The sequence below is a fragment of the Lolium rigidum genome, chromosome 3 (assembly GCF_022539505.1).
Source record: "Lolium rigidum isolate FL_2022 chromosome 3, APGP_CSIRO_Lrig_0.1, whole genome shotgun sequence".
NCBI lineage: Eukaryota > Viridiplantae > Streptophyta > Magnoliopsida > Poales > Poaceae > Lolium > Lolium rigidum.
Genome location: NC_061510.1, coordinates 356,634,827 through 356,640,826, shown reverse-complemented (window position 1 = coordinate 356,640,826; position 6,000 = coordinate 356,634,827).

The following is a 6,000-nucleotide window of genomic DNA, read 5'->3' as shown; positions in this document are numbered from 1 at the left end:
GATGAGCCCATCTTAATGGCTATAAAGAAAGAACTTCTTGGGAGATAACCCATGTGTTTATTTTATTACAGTACTTTTATTTTGTATTTGTGTCTTGGAAGTTGTTACTACTGTAGCAACCTCTCCTTATCTTAGTTTTTTTGCATTGTTGTACCAAGTAAAGTCTTTGATAGTAAGGTTCATACTAGATTTGGATTACTGCGCAGAAACAGATTTCTTTGCTGTCACGAATTTCGACCTGCCTCTCTGTAGGTAGCTCAGAAAAATATGCCAATTTAGGTGCGTGATCCTCAGATATGTACGCAACTTTCATTCAATTTGGGCATTTTCATTTGAGCAAGTCTGGTGCCTCAATAAAATTCGTCTTTACGGACTGTTCTGTTTTGACAGATTCTGCCTTTTATTTCGCATTGCCTCTTTCGCTGTGTTGGATGGATTTCTTTGTTCCATTACCTTCCAGTAGCTTTGTGCAATGTCCAGAAGTGTTAAAAATGATTGTGTCACCTCTGAACATGTGAATTTTTGATTATGTACTAACCGTCTAATGAGTTTGTTTCGAGTTTGGTGTGGAGGAAGTTTTCAAGGGTCAAGAGAGGAGGATGATATACTACGATCAAGGAGAGTGAAAGCTCTAAGCTTGGGGATGCCCCCGTGGTTCATCCCTGCATATTTCAAGAAGACTCAAGCATCTAAGCTTGGGGATGCCCAAGGCATCCCCTTCTTCATCGACAAATTATCAGGTTCCTTCTCTTGAAACTATATTTTTATTCGGTCACATCATATGTACTTTACTTGGAGCGTCTGTTTGTTTTTGTTTTTGTTTTTGTTTGAATAAATTCTTGTGTGGGAGAGAGACACGCTCCGCTGGTTCATATGAACACATGTGTTCTTAGCTTTTAATGTTCATGGCGAAGGTTGAAACTGCTTCGTTCATTGTTATATGGTTGGAAACGGAAAATGCTACATGTAGTAATTGGTAAAATGTATTGGATAATGTGATACTTGGCAATTGTTGTGCTCATGTTTAAGCTCTTGCATCATATACTCTGCACCTATTAATGAAGAAATGCATAGAGCTTGCTAAAATTTGGTTTGCATAATTGGTCTCTCTAAAGTCTAGATAATTTCTAGTATTGAGTTTTGAACAACAAGGAAGACGGTGTAGAGTCTTATAATGTTTACAATATGTCTTTTATGTGAGTTTTGCTGCACCGGTCCATCCTTGTGTTTGTTTCAAATAACCTTGCTAGCCTAAACCTTGTATCGAGAGGGAATACTTCTCATGTATCCAAAATCCTTGAGCCAACCACTATGCCATTTGTGTCCACCATACCTACCTAATACATGGTATTTCTCCGCCATTCCAAAGTAAATTGCTTGAGTGCTACCTTTAAAATTTCCATTCTTTACCTTTGCAATATATAGCTCATGGGACAAATAGCTTAAAAACTATTGTGGTATTGAATATGTACTTATGCACTTTATCTCTTATTAAGTTGTTTGTTGTGCGATAACCATGTTTACGGGGACGCCATCAACTACTCTTTGTTGAATATCATGTGAGTTGCTATGCATGTCCGTCTTGTCCGAAGTAAGGGAGATTTACCACTCATTTAATGGTTAGAGCATGCATAATGTTAGAGAAGAACATTGGGCCGCTAACTAAAGCCATGAATCATGGTGGAAGTTTCAGTTTTGGACATATATCCTCAATCTCATATGAGAACATTAATTGTTGCTAATTGCTTATGCATTAAAGAGGAGTCCATTATCTCGTTGTCTATGTTGTCCCGGTATGGATGTCTAAGTTGAGAATAATCAAAAGCGAGAAATCCAAATGCGAGCTTTCTCCTTAGACCTTTGTACGAGCGGCATAGAGGTACCCCTTTGTGACACTTGGTTAAAACATGTGTATTGCGATGATAATCCCGGTAATCCGAGCTAATTAGGACAAGGTGCGGGCACTATTAGTATACTATGCATGAGGCTTGCAACTTGTAAGATATAATTTACATGATACATATGCTTTATTACTACCATTGACAAAATTGTTTTATGTTTTCAAAACCAAAGCTCTAGCACAAATATAGCAATCAATGCTTCCCTCTGCGAAGGGCCTTTCTTTTACTTTTATGTTGAGTCAGTTCACCTATCTCTCTCCACCTCAAGAAGCAAACACTTGTGTGAACTGTGCATTGATTCCTACATACTTGCATATTGCACTTGTTATATTACTTTACATTGACAATATCCATGAGATATACATGTTATAAGTTGAAAGCAACCGCTGAAACTTAATCTTCCTTTGTGTTGCTTCAATACCTTTACTTTGATTTATTGCTTTATGAGTTAACTCTTATGCAAGACTTATTGATGCTTGTCTTGAAGTACTATTCATGAAAAGTCTTTGCTTTACGATTCATTTGTTTACTCATGTCATTACCATTGTTTTGATCGCTGCATTCATTACATATGCTTACAATAGTATGATCAAGGTTATGATGGCATGTCACTCAAAATTATCTTTGTTATCGTTTACTGCTCGGGACGAGCGAAACTAAGCTTGGGGATGCTGATACGTCTCCGACGTATCGATAATTTCTTATGTTCCATGCCACATTATTGATGATATCTACATGTTTTATGCATACTTTATGTCATTATTATGCGTTTTCCGGAACTAACCTATTGACGAGATGCCGAAGGGCCAGTTGCTGTTTTCTGCTGTTTTTGGTTTTAGAAATCCTAGTAAGGAAATATTCTCGGAATCGGACGAAATCAACGCCCAGCATCTTAGGATCACGTGAAGCTTCCAGAACACCCGAGAGAGGCCAGAGGGGGGCCACTGGGCCCCCAGATGACAGGCCGGCGCGGCCCCAGGGGGCGCGCCCCCCTAGTGTGTTGTCGCCTCGTCGACCCTCCGACTCTGCCTCTTCGCCTATATAAAGGTCCCTGACCTAAAAACCTCGACACGTTCGACGAAACCAGAGAAAACCTTCCAGAGCCGCCGCCATCGCGAAGCCAAGATCTGGGGGACAGGAGTCTCTGTTCCGGCACGCCGCCGGGACGGGGAAGTGCCCCGGAAGGCTCCTCCATCGACACCACCGCCATCTTCATCAACGCTGCTGTCTCCCATGAGGAGGGAGTAGTTCTCCATCGAGGCTCGGGGCTGTACCGGTAGCTATGTGGTTAATCTCTCTCCTATGTGCTTCAATACAATAATCTCATGAGCTGCCTTACATGATTGAGATTCATATGATGATGCTTGCAATCTAGATGTCATTGTGCTAGTCAAGTGGGTTTTACTTATGTGATCTCCGGAGACTCCTTGTCCCACGTGTGTAAAGGTGACAGTGTGTGCACCGTGTGGGTATCTTAGGCTATATTTCACAGAATACTTATTCACTGTTATGAATGGCATAGTGAAGTGCTTATTTATATCTCTTTATGATTGCAATGTGTTTTGTATCACAATTTATCTGTGTGCTACTCTAGTGATGTTATTAAAGTAGTTTATTCCTCCTGCACGGTGTAATGGTGACAGTGTGTGCATCGTGTAGTACTTGGTGTGGGCTATGATTGTGATCTCTTGTAGATTATGAAGTTAACTATTGCTACGATAGTATTGATGTGATCTATTCCTCCTTTCGTAGTGTGAAGGTAACAGTGTGCATGCTATGTTAGTACTTGGTTTGGTTATGTTGATCTGTCATGCACTCTAAGGTTATTTAAATATGAACATTGAATATTGTGGAGCTTGTTAACTCCGGCATTGAGGGTTCGTGTAATCCTACACGATTAGTGGTGCTCATCATCCAACAAGAGGGTGTAGAGTCTAGCATCTATCTATTTATTCTGTTATGTGATCAATGTTGAGAGTGTCCACTAGTGAAAGTATGATCCCTAGGCCTTGTTCCTAAATACTGCTATCGCTGCTTGTTTACTGTTTACTGCATCTTTACTTCCTGCAATATTAATACCATCAACACGTCAGCAAGCACTTTTCTGGCGCCGATACTACTACTCATATTCGTTCATACCACTTGTATTTCACTATCTCTTCGCCGAACTAGTGCACCTATTAGGTGTGTTGGGGACACAAGAAACTTCTTGCTTTGTGGTTGCAGGGTTGCATGAGAGGGATATCTTTGACCTCTTCCTCCCTGAGTTCGATAAACCTTGGGTGATCCACTTAAGGGAAACTTGCTGCTGTTCTACAAACCTCTGCTCTTGGAGGCCCAACACTGTCTACAAGAATAGAAGCACCCGTAGACATCACTCCTATAAACATTAAGGATAAGGATTATGATTTTTCTCTTGATTTGTCTCATATATCTATTGTTGAGAAAACACCTTTTTGTGGTACTGAAAAAGAAAGTGATGTAGAACACATGATTGAGCTATCTACTATGAGTAGCTTGTTTTCTGATGATGTTAAGAAGCGTACTTATTTCGTTGCTAAAATTTTCCCTTTCTCATTAAAGGATGATGCTAAAACTTGGTATAATAGTTTGCCACCTGATTCTATTAATAGTCCAAAAGAATTGCTTGATGTTTTCTTCCGGAAATACTTTCCTGCTAGTGCTCAACATATTGCTTTGCAGAGAATTTATAATTTTGATTAGGAAGATGGAGATAAATTGCCTGAGGCTTGGGCTAGATTTTGCTCTCTTATTAGAGCTCGGCCTGAACATGATTTGGAAAAGCATGATTTACTTGATATATTTTATAGTGGACTAACCATTGAGTCTAGGGCATACCTGTATAGTTGTGCTGGTTGTGTTTTCAGGAAAAGAACTCCAGACGACGTTGAAGAATTATTGGCTAGAATAGGCCAGAATCATGATGATTGGTCTACACCTGAACCAACCCCGACACCGATATTGAAGAAGAGAGGGATGATTAAATTAAATGATGAAGATATGAGGGAAGCCAAGAAATCTCTGAAAGAGAAAGGTATTAAATCCGAAGATGTGAAGAATTTACCTCCCATAGAAGATTTATGCAAGATTACTCCCCCTTCATCCATGATTGAGGTACACTCTCTTGAACGCTTTACTAGGGAAGATATTCCGTATTCAAAACCTCCTGCTCAATGCTTAGATGAGTTTGATAATTATATTGTTAAGCAAAATAATTTTAATATGAGAGTAGAGAATCATTTAATGGAAAATTCTCGAGCTATTAGTGAATTGCATGGTATTGTGGAGAGAACCTCCAATGATGTTAAGATACTTTGTAAACATTTTCATATGGTTCAAACTCAAATTGATCAACTCACTAAAGTGCAAAATGACTTGTTAAAAAATAATTCTAAAGAAAAACATGCTTATGAAGTAACAACTAGAGGCGGTGTTTCTACCTAGGATCCTCTATATCCTGAAGGGCATCCCAAAAGAGTTGAACAAGATTCTCAACGAACTGAAACTAGTGCTCCATCTAAGAAAAAGAAAAAGAAACATAAAGCTGTTGTAGAATCCTCCGAGCACTGTTAATGATCCTAATAGTATTTCTATTTCGATCTCTGAAGCTGAAAGTGGTAATCAACATGATAAAGATAATGATAAGAATGATGCTTCGATAAAGAAGAGGTTGAAGAAGAACACTGAAAAGCATGCTAAAAATAAAAAGTATACTAAAGAAGATTTTATTGCTAAGAAACATGGTAATGAAAGAGAACCTTGGGTTCAAAAGCAAATGCCTTTTCCTGATAAGAAATTAAAATCAAAGGAAGAAGAACATTATAATAAATTTTGCGATTGGATGAAACCTTTATTCCTACAAATCCCTTTGACTGATGCTATTAAATTGCCTCCTTATTCAAAGTATATGAAAGATATTGTCTCTAACAAAAGGAAAATTCCTAATGAGGAGATTTCCACTATGCTTGCTAATTACTCTTTCAATGGTAAGGTTCCAAAGAAGCTTGGCAAACCAGGTATACCGACTATTCCCTGTTAAATTAAGAATAATTATGTTAGAACTACTCTATGTGATTTG